This window comes from Hibiscus syriacus, unplaced genomic scaffold, assembly GCF_006381635.1.
Source record: "Hibiscus syriacus cultivar Baekdansim isolate YM2019G1 unplaced genomic scaffold, ASM638163v2 tig00111427_pilon, whole genome shotgun sequence".
Classification (NCBI taxonomy): Eukaryota; Viridiplantae; Streptophyta; class Magnoliopsida; order Malvales; family Malvaceae; genus Hibiscus; species Hibiscus syriacus.
The window spans coordinates 968,584-986,962 of NW_024063088.1; positions in this window are offsets into that span (position 1 = coordinate 968,584).

The window sequence follows — 18,379 nt, forward strand, 5'->3', positions numbered from 1 at the left end:
TAAACGGCAAAATCGATCGAATGGAGCGTTGAAAAAAAAGATTGGCTAGTATAAGGTGGTGGGAGAAATATTTTTTGAGATGGGATGATTGCTACATGCATAAATGACAGATTAGAATGGAAAACGCACATTCGGAGCTTCAATGGTGATAAGAAGGGTATTTATTTTTGTTCTTTCCACCGAGCCAAGACAAGCTGAAGACATATGGGACCAAATCATTGAGGGTCGGTGAGAAGTGTAGAAAGGACAAACAATGCTTACGAGAGATACGAAGATGCCTTGTATATTGGATTTTGTCGTATCATTTCGGTCATGAAGATAACCTCTTTGCCCCTAAAACATGGGTGAAAATAAACCAGAGCTTATCATTCAAATCAAAAAGCATAGTTATACATTTGAATCAAAAAAAAAAAAAAAAAAACGATGCGTGTTGCATGTATATATGTACATGGAAGATCACAGGAAGGCAAAGCATTTGAAAGGCATGCACAACTTCAAATTTCACTCAGAGGCAAGTTTCCTTGATTGTTGCTTTTAAATTGAGACTATTAGCAGAGATATAAGAGCCATTGCTACTATGTCTGGAATTGCTTGGGTTCAATCATTTTCACAAGAAATTAAAACAACATTTCTAGTTTTTCACCTAAGTTTCCTGATAACCTTAGTGTCACCTGCATCATTCTAGTTGTAATTACTTATATTTTCATGTAAACATCAGGTCCACACTTAAGGGAAATGTTGATCAGTGTCTAACAACACCAGCTATGGTAATATTTAAGAGAAGAATTAATGAATCGGTTTCTTTCCTTGAATTGTGTTATAATAATGCCGTAAAATGAAAAACCATACACTTACTTTCTCATATTATCTACATTTCTGGAAACAATAAACATGCGTCAAACATCATACTGTGAGTGCTCCCATACAACAAAATTCAAATAAACTTGTTCTAATTGGAAAATAAAGCAAAAAAAAGTCATTAATCACACCCATACTAATCAAGTTTTATATGGATATAATACGGTTTTCAATAAATACTTTTGGATTTTTTAGCTTAACTTGTAAAACTTAGTTTCCGGAAATCGTTCAGTTCGTTTCAGTAATAATTACTACTATTATTTTTCTTTCAACTTGCAGCATTAGTGACTTGTACAATTATTTTCAACTAAAACAACCAATTAACACCAACTAAAATACAATTGGAGCTTTCAAATATAACAGTTTCACGAGTATGATGGAATACTTTAAGCTCTATCTTTTCTCGGTTGTATAATCACAAACTCAGAAAAGCGTTTGAAATTATGTGATGAACCTCGTGTGAGTTGACAGCAATGTAACAATAAACCAACTCCTACACTGCATTCCAATCGCTTACACCAGCAGCATCAACCATTTCCAGTATCGATTCTCTCATATCGGACAAAGGTGTTGAAAAAGTCAAACAAAGGGGGCTAAAAAATTCAACAAAGGGAGCTGGGAGCTGTATTTTCAACTAAGAGAGGCCATCGAATTCGATGGAATTGTGCACTGAATTCGGTGTAATAAATGTGTTAAATATTTTTGGGATAATTGCAACTTTAGTCATTGTAATTTTTAGGGTATTTATAAGATTAGTCCCTAAGCTTCAACTATAAATACCCTAGCTCATTTAGCTTCAAAATCATCCCAAAATCAATTTCTTTCTCCCAATACTAAAGAGTTTAGAGAGGTCTCTTGTGAGTAGTGAGTGTTTTGTAAACACCTGTAAATTTTCTCTCAATAGTAAAAGATATGCAGCAGTCCGGAGACATAGGCAAAAATTGGCTGAACTCCGTTATCAATTTTGGGTATTTTTTTTTCCACTTTTATTTCGCATTCCTACTAATTTGGTTATAGGGAAATTACTTGTACTCGGTTTATTTCTCAACAACTGGTAATCAGAGCTTTTGGTTGTGAATTTTGTCAATTTTTTGCGAGGTTACTATTCATTACTATTCACGTGAATAGTGAAATTTTGTCGACGATATGAATTTATCGACGGAGGTATTCTAATACACGGTGGTTCGCAAGAATTGTCAGAAACAATCCAAACGAAGCCAAATTCGAGTGGGAGCGATGGATGCAGATGAAGGGAAGGTGAAAATTGAAAAGTTCGATGGTACGGACTTTGGCTTTTGGAAGATGCAGATTGAAGATTTTCTGTACTAGAAAAATCTATATCAACCTCTCTCAGGAAAACAACCAGAGGGCATGAAGAATGAAGACTGGGCCCTTCTCGACAGACAAGCCCTTCGAGTTATCCGACTGACGTTATCCCGCAATGTTGCTTTCAACATAGCAAAGGAAAAGACCACGGCGGGTCTTATGGCTGCTCTCTCCAGTATGTATGAGAAGCCATCGACCTCAAACAAAGTTCATTTGATGAGGCGATTATTCAATTTGCGGATGACGGAAAGGGCATCAGTGGCTCAACACCTATCACAACCCAGTTGAGTTCAGTGGAAATTGAATTCGATGATGAAGTTCGAGCTTTAATTCTCTTATCATCTCTGCCAGACAGTTGGAATGTTATTGTTACAGCAGTCAGCAGCTCGTCGGGAAACAACAAATTAAAATTTGACGATGTTCGGGATCTAGTATTGAGTAAAGAAATTCGACGGAGAGAATCGGGTGAAGCATCAACCTCCTCAGCCTTCCACATAGAGTCTAGAGGGAAAACTTCAGAAAGAAATTCAAATCGTGGCAGATCCAAATCCAGAAGGGAAAAATCAAGAACGGGGAAGAAAGATTTTACCTGTTATAACTACGGCAAGAAGGGTCACTTTAAAAGAGATTGCTGAGCACTGAAGAAAAATACCGGCGCACAAGAATCTGCCAACGTGACAGAGGAGACAGGTGATGCCATGATTTTAAGCGTCAATAGTCCGATTGAATCATGGATCTTGGATTCAGGGGCATCTTTCCACTCCACCCCATGCCAAGAAATCATGGAGAACTATGTCAGTGGTGATTTTGGGAGGGTTCATTTTGTTGATGATGAAACCTTAAAGATCATCGAAAAATGAGACATCCGACTAAAGTTGCCAAACCAGACCACTTGGAAGCTGACAGGAGTGAGACATGTTCCTTGCCTCAAAAGAAATTTGATTTCTGTAGGACAGCTTGATGGAGAAGGTTATAGTACAACCTTTTCAGGTTGTGAATAGAAGATTACCAAAGGAGCACTCGTCATTGCTCGTGGTAAGAAGACTGGTACTCTCTATGTAACCTAAAATTTAGAGAATATCATTACTGCAGCAGATGCTGATGGAAAATTAAACCTATGGCACCAAAGGCTTGGTCATATGAGCGAGAAATGGATGAAGACACTTTTGTCAAAAGGGAAGCTGCCGGATCTAAAGAATGTAGATGTCCGACTATGCTAGGATTGCATCTTTGGCAAACAAAAGAAAGTCAGTTTTGCAAAGATTGGCAAGACACCTAAGGTAGAAAAGTTATAGTTGGTTTATACTGATGTATGGGGACCATCTCCAGTTCCATCTCTTGCAGGCTCACTATATTATGTCACCTTCATCGATGATTCTACAAGGAAGGTGTGGGTTTATTTTCTGAATAAGAAATCAGAAGTCTTTGATACCTTTAGAAAATGGAAGGCCATGGTGGAAAATGAGACTAGTAAAGTGCGGTTGAGGTATGATAATGGAGGAGAGTACAGAAATACAAGATTCAGAGATTTTTGCGCAAACAATGGGATAAAGATGGAGACAACAGTTCCCACGAAACCACAGCAGAATGGCGTAGTAGAGCGCATGAACAGAACTCTGAATGAACGTGCCAGAAGCATGAGGACACATGCCTGCCCAAATTTCTATGGGCTGAAGTTATCAACACTGCAGCTTACCTGATCAACCGTGGGCCCTCAGTTCCTTTGGATGGCAGAATACGAGAGAAAGTTTGGAGCAAGAAAGAAATAAACCTTTCACACTTAAGAATGTTTGGTTGTATTTCTTATGTACACATAGATTCTGTTGAAAGAAATAAACTTGACGCCAAGTCCAATAAATGCGTCTTTGTTGGTTATGGTGGTGATGAGTTCGGTTACCAGTTTTGGGACTATGAAAATCGAAGATCATCAGAAGCAAATATGTCATTTTCAATGAGAATGTAATGTACAAAGACAGGTCAATGATGTTCAGATCACTCCTGAAGCAGTTCAAGAAGAACCAGTCACACCATAACTGAGACGCTCCTCCAGAATTCCTAAACCAACCCAACGATATTCTCATTCTTTGCACTACTTGTTGCTAACTGACAATGGTGAACCAGAGTGCTATGATGAAGCAATGCAAGTAGAGGATTTAGTCAAGTGGGAGTCTTCCATGAAAGATGAAATGGACTCACTTATGTCAAATCAGATGTGGGAATTAGCTGAATTACCACCAGGCAAGAAAGCACTCCACAACAAGTAGATTTACAGATCAAGGAAGAGCACGATGGGAGAAAACGCGACAAAGCGAGATTGGTTGTCAAAGGTTTCAGCAAAAAGAATGTATTGACTACAATGAAATTTTCTCTCTAGTCGTGAAACTGTCTACAATCAGACTGGTGTTGAAAATTATAGCTGCAAAAAATCTACATCTTGAGCAGTTAGATGTAAAGACAACTTTCCTTCATGGTGATTTGGAGGAAGAAATCTATATGAGGCAGCCATAAGGCTTCATTGAGGCAGGCAAGAAAAACCTGGTATGCAGGTTGAAGAAGAGCTTGTATGGTTTAAAACAAGCTCCTAGACAGTGGTACAAGAAGTTCGATAGTTTCATGAGTAGCAATGGTTTTACCAGATGCCAAGCAGATCATTGTTGCTACATCAAAAGGTTCAACAACAACTTCATTATTTTATTATTGTACGTTGATGACATGCTCGTTGCAGGCTCAGACATGCAAGAGATTATAAACTTAAAGCAAAAATTCTCGAAGCAGTTTGCAATGAAAGATCTGGGTGTTGCAAAGCAGATTCTTGGGATGAGGATCAAGAGAGACACAAAGTCAGGGACTTTGAGGTTATCACAGGCTGAGTGCATCAACAAAGTACTCTCTAGGTTCAACATGCAATATGCTAAACCAGTAAGTACACCTTTAGGTGTTCATTTTAGACTCACCAAAGAACAGTCACCAAAGACGAAGGAAGAACGTGCACACATGGTGAAGGTGTCGTATGCCTCAGCAATTGGAAGTCTAATATATGCCATGGTTTGTACCAGACGAGATATTGCTCATGCAGTGGGAGTTGTTAGGAGGTACATGAATAATCCAGGTAAGATACACTGGGAAACTGTCAAATGGATCCTCAGATATCTGCAAGGTACTACAAACAAAAAACTTTGTTTCAAAGTTGGAGATACGATACTAACAGGCTATGTAGATGCTGACTTAGCCAGAAATGTTGACATCAAAAAGAGCACTACAGGGTATGTCTATACTCTAGGAGGAACCGCAGTGAGTTGGGTTTCTCAACTACAGAAGATAGTTGCTCTCTCCACAACTGAAGCAGAATATGTCATTGTTATAGAAGCTAGAAAGGAGATGGTTTGGCTCCAAAGTTTCTTGGAAGAGTTAGGCAAGAAACAAGAAAACAATGTATTGTATTGCGACAGTCAAAATGCTCAAAATCCGGTCTCTTCTGGAAGATGGGATTTTGAAACTTGAAAAGATTAGTGGAGCTGAAAATCCGACAGACATGTTGACAAAGACGATGACTACGGACAAATTGAAGTTGTGTTCAGCTTCAGTTGGCATGCTAGGTTAACAAGACCAGAAATGTTGTTGTATTGATTGAGGTGTGAAGACAGATTACAATCAGTCTTCAAGTAGGAGATTGTTGGAAAAGTCAAACAAAGTGGGCTAAATAATTCAACAAAGGGAGCTGGGAGCTGCATTTCCAACTAAGGGAGGCCACCGAATTCGGTGGAATTGTGCACCGAATTTGGTGCAATAAATGTGTTGATTTTTTTGGGTGTAATTGCAACTTTAGTCATTACAATTTTTAGGGTATTTACAAGATTAGTCTCTAAGCTTCAACTATAAATATCCTAGCCCATTTTGCTTCAAAATCATCCAAAAATCAATTTCTTTCTCCCAATACTAAAGTGTTTAGAGAGTTCTCTTGCGAGTAGTGAGTGTTTTGTAAACACCTGTAAATTTTCTCTCTTTAGTAAAAGATCTGCAGCAGTCCGGAGACGTAGGAAAAAATTGGCTGAACTCATTATCAATTTTGGGTATTATTTTTCCGCTTTTATTTCGCATTCTCACTAATCTGGTTATAGGAAAATTACTTGTACTCGATTTATTTCCTAACAAAAGGGTCATTAGATAACTTAACTGCGCAAATACTACCAGCAAAAGCACCGCTAACATCACCAGATAGGGTGGCTGAAAAGCTAATCCTTTTGTGCCTGCTTTTCTTCCTTTGAATCTTGTTTCGCTCCTCGGCACCATCCCTCATGGCTCCTGCAAAACTAAGCATGCCATTACCAGCTCATTGTGTCGAGACGTTTCTCTGCCCGGCGACAGAGAGTGCAAATAGTACACCTAAGTGTATCTAGTCTTGAAAAAGTAATTGTCTATCTTCCTTGAATCAGATAAAATACTAAGTTGTAAAGTCGCCACCAATCTTTTAATGTGGTGAGATTGATTATCAAAATGTTATTTTAATAAAATTTATGAGAATATTATTAAAATAACAAAAAGAGGTCTGCTTACCAGAAAATGAGTTCGAGAGTCGGCTACGTGCGTGGAAAGATTAGCACCCCACAACACCCAAAAATTGATATCGGTGTTTATTAATTAATTTGTCTTTGCATTAAATTTATAAATTTGTATCTAATTTTAATTTATAAATAACTGAAATAAATTATTACTTTATTTAATATAATATTAATAATCTCATTATAATACTAAATATTAAAATTACATAGGTTAAATTATAAAATATTAATAATCCTAATATAAGATATAAATACTAATAGTATAATTAATCCTATAGTAACAATTAATGATTAAAATATAAAATATTAAAATTAATTAACATAATTTGAAATATTATTAAAATTATGCAACAATAATGTAATTTACCCTAAATTATTATACAAGTCGAAATATAAATTATTAAAATTTTAAGGACAAAATATGATATTTATCTTAAAGTATATATGTGTGTGAGTGACCAAAATATAAATAAACAAAATTAAAATACAAAATTAAAATATATAAAAACATGCTTTTTAATGACTAAATTACAAGATTACAAAGTTACAGGGACCCCAGGCATAATTTTCCCACACTGGAAATTAGACGCAAGCCCTCCCCAAAACGACGCCTTCTGGGAGGGGTATGAATAGGCCCAAAGAGGCTTCAAGCCTCATTTTACCTCTTTACTTCTCTCTCTTAGAGAGAGAAGTTCTCGCATCTCTCTAAAATTCCCTCACCAGAGGGAATTCGTCCCTGGCCGGCCACCATGTTCCGTCGCCGATAGCAACAACCGACCACCACCCACGTTGGCCAAAAATCAACTGAATATACCAAATTAACCCCCTTTTTATCCTAAAGCCAAATCCGACAACTGTTTCCCTTAAAAAGCCCTAAATCGCAGTAGATCTAAGATTTATACCTTCGGTATTTTGATTCTCCGGTGACGCTTGGGCTCTCCGATGACAGTAAGGCTTCCTTCACTCTCTTCTCAATATTTTGTTGTTTTGGTTGTTGTGTATTGGATGCTTGTTCTTCGTGTTTTTTCTCTTGTAGGTTCAACCCTATTTATAGGGCTCTTCGATGCACCCTTTGGTCCGGTTAAAAGGGTAAACCTCGGTGAGTCACCGGAGCTACGATGATGACTCACCCTAGGGGACAATGAGCTGTGCCGTGGAGAGACTGGGTTAATTAAATGCACCCAGATCTCGCTGATCCGACGAGGACGTGATAACTGTTGGTTGGAGGCGATGGTGGCGAGGGCATCATCACTTGTATGGCGACAGTCGGAATAGCCTTAGGGTGTAATGAGAACCCTAGGGTTCCTACTGGTCATGTTTGGGACCGTTGGATCTCTCCAGATCCAACGGTTGAGATCTGTGCGATGCTGGAACATGTGTGAAACCCTAACCAAACTTAGATCTACTTTTTGGGCCTGTTGGGCTACTCAGGTTGGATTTGGGCCTGAACCGAGTTTAGATCTGCTGGGATTTGGTTGTAATCGGGGTTCGGGTTATAATTTATTTTGTATTTGGGCCTTCGGGTTGTAATTGGGCTTCACATTTGTGCCTGTAAAATTGTAACAATTAATTATAATATAATAATAATAATATATAATAATAATAATAATATAATACGTATAACGAATCGGGATTCAGACGAAAACGACTATCGAAAACTGCCCCTCTTTACTTATTTTTGAGTTAACAAGAATAAAGCAATGATAGAAAGACAAGAAGTTTTCGTCCAATTGACTTCATATTTTGATAAAAAATTGTTCCACTACTCTTCCGTGGAGATCGAACTTTTGATATGATCTTGCTTCACTACTCTTCCGTGAAGATCAGATTCAAGGTTGATTTGCTCCCACTACTCTTCCGTGGAGATTATATTGACTTGAAAAGAATATGTTTAACTATTCTTCCATTAAGATCAGATTCAATGTTGATTTGCTTCCACTCCTCTCCCGTGGAGACCAAATCTGTAATATTGGAAAGAACTTGTTCCACAAGAACTTTTCCGTAGATACTAGACTCATGCAATCTTTGGATATCCCTCTTTTTAGGGATTTTGAGTTTATTACTCATATCTCAGAGTTCCAATATCTTGAACCTTCGGCTTTATTTTGAAAAACCTCCAGATGTGACATTGTGTTTGCTATCATGCATTTATGAATGTCATGATTCTATTTATGCCTAAAATGTGTGCAATGACAAAGTTTCAGGGTATTTTTTTCTTCGAACGAGGACCCCTTTTTTGTTATCCATTCTTGACTTAGTCACATCATGGGTACAACAAACATAATCATTTTATCTCAACTGACCACCTTGATTCTTTTTGGTCGAACCTGAACTTGTCTTTGTTCTTCTTGAACTCCACCAGTAGAAATGACAAACCATTCAATTAATGACAAATATTTCAAACCATCAACAAGTATCTAAAACCTCCTATACTTCAATGTTTCATGTATCATGTCATCATATGTTAAAACCATTGTTAGCCTAAAACAATATGTACTCTTCAAAGACTTTTTGCATGATAATACACCATGATTTCATGTACTCCAAGTTAAACTACATGTTTTAAATTTTCAACGCAAAATACTTGTAAAAAAATTAACAAGAAAATGTCTCTTTTTTATTTATGTGAAGAATGTCTAAGTAAATACATGGCAAATTTTACTAAAAAATGTAAGCATCTTCAAATACCAATAGCACAAATGCTTTTGAACTGGCGCGCCACAAAGTGATTTAAGCATAGCTTCTATAGAAAGGATCTCGAGATTGCGATAAAGGTGTGGAGTTCCTTCTTTTACCACCAAATCTCCAATATTAAAACTTCTCTTTAATCATAATGTTGAACGACACTTGATCTTTAATCCTTCTTTTCTTTCATGCAAAATATCTTTTAACCGCGTCATAATTCACTAGGTAAGGTAATTATGGCCCATCCATTTTAGCAAGGACTAAAGCTCCTCCAGAAAAAACCTTTTTTACAACATAAGGTCCTTCCCAATTTTGCATACATTCCCCTCGGAAGTCCTTTTGAAAAGGTAAAATCCTTCTGAGCACGAGATCTCCTTCATAAAATTCTCAGAGATGAACTTTCTTATCATGTGCTCGTATCATCCTCTTTTGATACATATGACCATGGAAAATAGCTTTCATTCTCTTTTCTTCATTTAAATTCAACTGGTCATATCTGGTTTGTACCTAATCTACCTCATCTAGCTTTACTTTTGATAACACTCGTAGTGAAGGAATTTCTACCTCAATAGATAAGTCTGCTTCCATCTCATATGATAATGAAAATGTAGTTGCCCCAGTCGATGTTCATACTGAAGTTCGGTAAGCTAACAGAGCAAATGGTAGTTTTTCATGCCAATATTTATTAGTTTCAGTCATCTTCTCTATAAGCCTCTTGATATTCTTATTAGTTGCCTCAACTGCTCTATTCTTCTTTGGGCGATAAGTGGTGGAATTATGATGCTTTATCTGGAACTGTTCACTGACTGATTTCATCATCTTGTTGTTTAAGTTCAAAGCATTATCAGTAATAATTCTCTCTGGCAGGCCATATCGGCAAATGATTTCTTTTTTCAAGAATTTACAGAATGTGGACTGAGTGATATTCACATAAAAAACTACTTCTACCCATTTGGTAAAATAGTCTATTGTTACCAAAATGAAGCAATGACCATTTAAAGCTTTGGGAAAAATTTACCCAATAACATTCCCCACATAGAGAACGGCTAAGGAGCTGTCATTGCATGCAAATGATGAGGAGGAGTATGCTTCATGTCTCCATAAATTTGACACTTGTGACACTTTTGAGCATAATCAATTTCCATAGTTGACCAAAAAGTATCCAAATCTCATAATTTGTCTAGCCATTGTATGCCCATTAGTGTGAGTATCACATACTCCTTCATTCACTTCTTCGAGAATTGTTTTGGCTTATTTGGTATCCACACATCTCAATAGGATTTGATTCAGGCTCTTTTTGTACAAGATTTCACCATCGAGTACATACCATGATGTCATTCATCGGATAGTTCTCTTATCATTTTCAGTTGCTTGCTCATGATAACTTTGATATCGTATATATTGTAAGATATCATAGTACCAAGATTTCTCCTCTTCTTCCTCTTCAATGCTAAAACAATGAGCTGGATATTCATAAGCCTGTATTTCAATAGGCATCATGCTTGAATACTCATCTGCCTTAAATGCAGATGCCAAAGTTGCCAAGGCAGTTGCCATTTGATTTACTTCTCTGGGAAGGTAATTGAAAGTCACTTCTTCAAATTCTTTGATGAGTTCCATAACCAATTTATGGTATTTTACAAGCTTAGAATCTTTTATATCCCATTCTCCTCTAATTTGGTAGATTACCAGAGTTGAATCTCCATATACCTTGAGCATTTTTATTTTACGTTCTATGATAGCCTTTAGATCCAAAATATATGCCTCATACTCAGCCATATTATTTGTACAGTCAAAATTAAGTCGGCTGGTAAACGGATAATGCTCTCCTTCGGGTGAAACTAAAATTCCCCCAATTCCATGCCCCAAAGCATTCGAAGCACCATCAAAATTCAACTTCCAATATTCATTTGTGGATGTAACTGATTCTTCCACTGAAATTGCCATCAAATCTTCATCAGGAAAATCAATATCTATTAGCTCATATTCTTTAGAAGTTCTACTTGTAATAAATTCAGCTATTGCACTCCCTTTTACTGTTTTTTGATTGACATATTGGATGTCAAATTCTGACAACAAAATTTGCCAACGAGCTAACCTTCCAGATAATGCGGGTACATCCATTAGATATTTCAAAAGATCAAATCTGGATATAAGCCACGTAGTGTGATATAACATGTAATGCCTAAGCCTTCGAGTAGTCCATACCAAAGCACAACACAATTTCTCAATTAAAGAATATTTAGTTTCACATTCAGTGAACTTTTTACTGAGATAGTAAATAGCTCTTTCTTTTTTCTAGCTTGATCAAGTTGTCCTAATACACACCCATTGAGTTTTTCCAGACTGATAAATAAAGAATTAATGGTTTTCCTGGGATTGGTGGTACCAATATTGGGGTACTCGATAGATATTTCTTAACTGTCTCAAAAGCTTCTTGACATTCTTCATTCCATGTCCCAGAATTACTCTTTCTAAGGAGGCGAAAAATAGGATCACATTTCTCAGTTAGCTGCAAAATAAATCGAGCTATATAATTTAGTCTGCCAAAAGATCCTCGACCTCTTTTTGTGTTTATGGGGGTGGTAAATATTGAATAACTTTAACTTTATCTGGGTATTTTCAATCCCTTTTTAGCTCACGACAAATCCCAAGAGTTTACCAGATGTTACCCCAAATATGCACTTCTTTGGGTTGAGCTTTAACTAACATTTCCTTAATCTTTGGAAACGTTTCCTTAAATTCTCGACATGATCCTCCTCTAAATTGGCTTTCACAATCATATCATCAACATAAACTTCTATTTCTTTATGCATCATGTAGTGAAATAATGTTACCATAGCCTTTTGATATATTACCCCTTCATTCTTTAGTCCAAATGGCATCACTTTATAACAAAACGTTCCCCATAAGGTGACAAACATTGTTTTTCCATATCATCAGGGTGAATTTTGATTTGATTATAGCCAGAGAAATAATCCATAAATGAGAATAGAGAATTCTTAGCAATGTTGTCCACCAATGTGTCTATGTGTGGCAAAGGAAAATTATCCTTCGGATTGGCTCTATTAAAATCTCGGTAATCAACACACATACATACTTTACCATCTTTCTTTGATTCAGGGATAATATTTGCTACCCATTCAAGATATTTGGCCACCTTAAGTTAAGAAACCCAACATCGAATTGTTTTTTTACTTCTTTTTTGACCTTGAGTAGAATTTCAGGTTTCATTCTTCTCAGCTTTTGTTGCACAGACTTACATTCTGGTCTTATTGATAACTTGTGTAATACCAATTCTGTATTCAATCCTGGCATGTCTTCATATGACCAAGCATGTACATCTTTTTACTCTTACAGCAATTTAATCAAATTTTTTTGTCCTTTATCATATAAAGTAGTGCCAATTTTCACCTCATTCTTGTCCACATTGGTCCCAAAATTCAAGAACTCAATAGGTTCCTTATGAGGCAGAATTTGTTTATCCTCTTTTTCTGCCATTTTTAACAGCTCGGAGGGTAAATCACATCTCTTACCATTATCATAACCCTCGACTTTCTCAAGACACATAGGTTGCTCGAAGTCAATTTCCGGGTCAGTATCATTAGCATTTATGTCTTTGATATTTGAGTTCCTGAAAGAAAAATAAACAAGAGTATATATATATAATCATAAAATGCACTTAAAAATGATTGCCATTTGGAACTAATGCATCCTTTATTGAAAAAAGAAAAACACATAGTTTAACCCTTTACACAAAATCAAATTATTTCCCATGGTATAAGCAACAGTGAAAGTTCTGGTGTATTACTCTGAAAAAGATTTGAAAACTCTAGGTAATTCTTCCGCAGTCCAATTATTTAACTGAAAGTCTGATGATGCAGGGTAAATGCCCACAGCTTCATTTTCTACAGACTCATCATCTGATATGACATTGATACTCATTTCTTTCAAAACATCTTCAATAATCAACCCTTTGCTTTGCTGATTTTCTTGGAAAACATGTCCTCCAGACACAAAAGTATTACTCAATGATGGAAAAATCATTGGTTCCCATGTGAGATCTTCTCCAGCTAACTTTGTCTTTCTTAATTCTTGACTTTTTCTAATGCTCCTCTGTTTATCTTTAATGGTCGGCTGATATCCCAAACCAAATTGATCTTTCTTGGAGATAAGGAGAACTGGATTAATTGGTCATTGCAAATAACTTCCTAATCTTTTTCCAGATTATGCTCATTTTCCTAAGGTCAATCTGAGTCCCATTTTAGTGCAGTTCAAAATTTTAGGTTTAGGCATCCTTTTGCCCTTGGCTATAAATGTGGCGTTGACAAATTCCAATGATCTGAAAGAGCACTCAATAGCTTCTTCATCCAACTCAACATGTGGAGCAGTGGTCGAGACTGAAGCAATGATGTCTTCTTCAACATTAAGACATATCAGCCTACCATCTATTACAAATTTTACCTTTTGGTGTAACGTGGATGGAACTGCCCATGCTTGGTAAATCCAGGGTCTTCTCAGTAAACAATTATAAGTGGGTATAATATTCATTACAAGGAATTTTACCTCATATATAGCTGGACCAATAGTTAACGGAATGTCGATTTTTCCCAAAACCTCTTTATTGGTTCCATCAAAAGCTTGGATAATACTCTGGCTATTTCTAATGAGTGTGCTGTCAATTGGTAATTTCTTCAAAGTCACTAATGGAATTACGTTCAAAGCTGAGCCATTATCTACTAACACTCGAGATATAATACATCATTTGCACTTAACCGTGATGTGCAAAGCTTTAGGGATACCACTCATCTCATAAGGAATTTCATCTTTAGAGAAAGAAAGGAAATTGTCAGCCTGTATGTTTGCAATCAGCCTATCCAATTTGTTAACAGGCAATTCTTTTGGCACAAAAGTTTGATTTAACACTTTTAGTAAAGCATTATGATGTATTTCGGAGCTTAATAAAAGTGATAAGACTGATATACGAGCTGGAAATTTATGCAACTATTCAACAATACTATATTCACTGTGTTTGAGAAACTTCAAGAATTATATAGTTTCATTTTTAGTTACAAGTTCATTGATGACAGTTTCATCCTCTTTCAGTTGTAATTCAACCTTTTTCCCTTTATCAACCGGACCTTGCTTCTCAGGTTCCTTATAATAACACCTTCCACTTCTAGTAAAATGTCCAACTTCGTCTACTTCTTCATTTCCTCCCATTATTTCCTTCATTTTGCAGTCATAATTCCATTGTACTTGCTTGTCATCTTTATAAAGGAACGGGGATAAAGAAGTGATAACCACCTTTGGAGATATTTTATCTGATACATGAGTCCTTGGTGTGATAATTGGAGGATAATTAGAGTTGTAGATCTCTCTAGATGATCCTTCAGAGGAACAAATATTCATTTCCTCCTCTTCCGACACTTCTTTGAAAACTTCAATTTCCTTGTCATCAATAATCTTCTGTACCAAAGCCCAAAAATCTGGACATTGTTGTATGACATGTCCTTCGCAACAATGATAATGGCATACATTTCCACAGTTTAATCGTTCTGCTGGCAGATTAGATTTTAGCAAACCATCTTTAACTATTTGAGCCCATACCCAAAACATAGGTGATTTTACTTCACTGACTTGCCTTATCATCTGCTTTCCTTTTCCCTCTACAATTGCATTGATTCATTCTCCTGTGTGATTTGGCAACGGATTTTGAGCCACATTTGGTAGCTCTTTATCACCAAAATTTATGATATTCTTTGTTCTCAGGCTTTGAACAATTCTTTTGAATGCGATGCAATTTTCAATAGAATATCTGCGAGCCCCTACACGATATTCTCATTGCAAACTATCATTGTACCACTTAGGATATGGAGGTTGTATGGTTGATACATGATAGGGTGATATTATATGATTGTCGTATAATATCTGGTATAATTCTTTTTTTGTCATTGGAATTGGGTCAAACTGAGGTCTCTCTCTTTTCATCCTTGATTCCCTTGTCCCTTGTTTGGCAGAGTTTTGTGTAGAGAATCCAATGTCCTGAGGTCGAGATGCCGTAATATTATTGGATTCATATTTTTCTTGCATCATTTACCTCGCTTTATTTCTTTTTCATTAATGGCTTCTTGCTAGACTCACCAGTTTCAAGTTTCCCACTCTTAACTGCCATTTCAATCATCTCACCTGCTGTGACTATATTAGTAAAGCTCTTAAAAGAATTCCCTATGAGGTGAGTCAAGAAAGGAGATTTTAAAGTGATCACAAATAGTACATTTGTTTCCTCTTCTTCCAGGGGTGGATGTACCTGCACAGCTATGTCCCTCCATCTCTGGGCATAATGCCTGAAACTTTCATTGAATTTCTTTTCCATGTTCTGTAACACCATTCGATTAGGTCTTATATCCTTCACATGCTTATATTGTTCAAGAAAAGATTTAGCCAAATCTTTCCAAGATTTAATATGAGCTCTACTTAATTGGTTATACCATCGGATGGCCGAACCTGTTAAACTTTCTTGGAAACAATTGATCAATAGTTGATCATTCCCTATATAATCATTCATTTTCCTGCAAAACATTGTGATATGGGTAGAAGGAAATTTCATGCCATCAAAATTTTCAAACTCTGGGATCTTGAACTTGGGTGGTAGCACCAAATTAGGTACCAAACTCAACTCTTTAGCTTCAATTCGATATACATTGGAGCCCTCTTTCATGACCCTAACGTCTTCCATTAGTTGTTCCAATTGTTTTTTGGATTCTTTTTTTTCTTCTTGATAAAAATATGGAACATTTTCAACTTGTTGTTGGTTTATAGAAGCACTAGGTAAGTTTATGTTTACTAATCCTGACTGGGCCTTAACATGAGATGTTGCAAGGTCTGAAGGATACAAAGGTTCTTCAGTTACTTTAGCTTTTTGACGATATGCTCTTGGTGTAAATCCTGGATGATATAAAGGTTCTTCAGTGAAAGTACCAACAACTGGAGTATTTATTTGGTCCATACAACTCCTTTGTAACATACTTGCAAATTTTTCCATCATATCATTCTGGGATTTTATCAAATGTTCATGCATTTCGTCCTGAACTTTCTTAAATTCTCTTCCATCTCAAGATGATTCTTTTCAATTTGAGCGATCTTATAGTCCATTACCCTTTTCTGGTATTGTATGGATGCTTAGAGGTGCCCAGTATTCTTCGAAAAAGAAAAAAAACCATTTTTTAATAAAAATGGATGTTTTATTAATGAATATGGTAAAATGTAAAATGCTATATAAAAATGCAAAAATATGCAAGGATGCAAGGTATTGATATTAGAATGATTACTTTAGAATAGTTTTTATATTAAAACAAAGTTTTATTATAAAGCTTTAAAACATAGTACATATACATCACATATACATCTGAGCAACTTCTCCTAACTGCTGTGTATGCTCAAGTAACTCAAAGACCTTATGAGCTTCTTCAGTTTCTGGTTCTAATTCTTCACTCAAAGTGGTAGCTTCGTATTCCAAATCCACCAAGTATTGCGCTATTCCTTGAGGTTGCTCCAAATATTTTGCAATAAGATCATCTCTTTGTTTGACTTTCCATTGGGCATGTTCCCAACGATAACGCCATTGTAAAATTCCTTCATAAGGGACAATAGGGAGTTGATTTGCCTTCCTCTAAAGATCTTGGACCTTGGTTTCAAGTTCATTTATTTTCTTTCTCAGGCTTCTAACTTCCGAATCACTTTCTTGGCTTTGTAATGTTGTCTCCAACCTTACGATCTTGCCTTTTAGTTTCTGGTTTTGGGCTTGATTTTCCATCAACCGTTGCTCTAATGCCTCATTTTCTTTGGAAAGTATCTTGGCATGGGGCTTGCTTTGTTTGAGATCCTCTTCATCTTTTCTTTTCAAACCAGTCGATGCTTGTTTGCTTGAACCTTCTGCAATTTGAGTCTTTACCATCCGCTGATAGGATGACTGGAGATCGTTAAAATCTATCCTGAGCTGCTTTTTAACCTTTCTAACTTGATCTGCTCGTCCTTTATGAATGTCTATTTCAATTTCTTTATGGTACAATTCCTCTTCTAGTTTTTGCAGAGTTTTCCTCCATTGTTTTCTTTCAATCTCAAAGTCTTTCTTTTCCAATTCTAATGGAGATGGTATAATTCTCAAATGTTCTTTGATATGTTGAACATTCTCAAAATTAACCATTGGAATGTTGTCGTTGATTCGGCTAATCCTCCATTGCTCATATTCTTATGAAAATTTTGACTAAAAGTGAATAAATTTACTCGATGAATCCATTTCAAAGCTTCAACAACCTTTCTAATCTTATCCTTGTAATGATCACTTCTAAATGCAAACTCTGATTCGGATAAACCTGATGTCGCAGGAATAAACTGTCTTGATCCATATTGTCTGGAAACCATCAAAGGTGCATATCCTATGGAACCCCAAATACCAAGAAAAGGAACCCAATCATGCTCTCCACACTTATATAGTATATTTGAAGAAGTATTCCATGAGGCTTGCCATATCACATCACTGTCTTTAAGATTTTGAAAGATGCTCATCCATTTTTTTTCATCGTAACCTTCGGGACATTTTCGAGAAAGAAAATCTTGTAAAGGAGAAAAATCTTCCAGAAATACTTGACTAGGTGTTTTTTCCTCGTGGTTAAGATGATTCAGAACCCATACCAACAACAAAGGTGCACAACCTATAAAATGTCCCTCTCCTTTATGTCTGCAGGAATTCAAGGAACGAAATGTTTCAGCCAAAATAGCAGGAACCAGATATGCATTCTTGTTTAATCTTTCAAATAGGTCTACAGTTGATATATCCAAATGCCCCAGGATCTTCGAAAAAATGACCATTCCATAAATACCTAAAGCCATCATATCAATCTTCATTCTTTTGTCTGGATGGCAGTATATTACTTCTCTCAGAGCAGTCC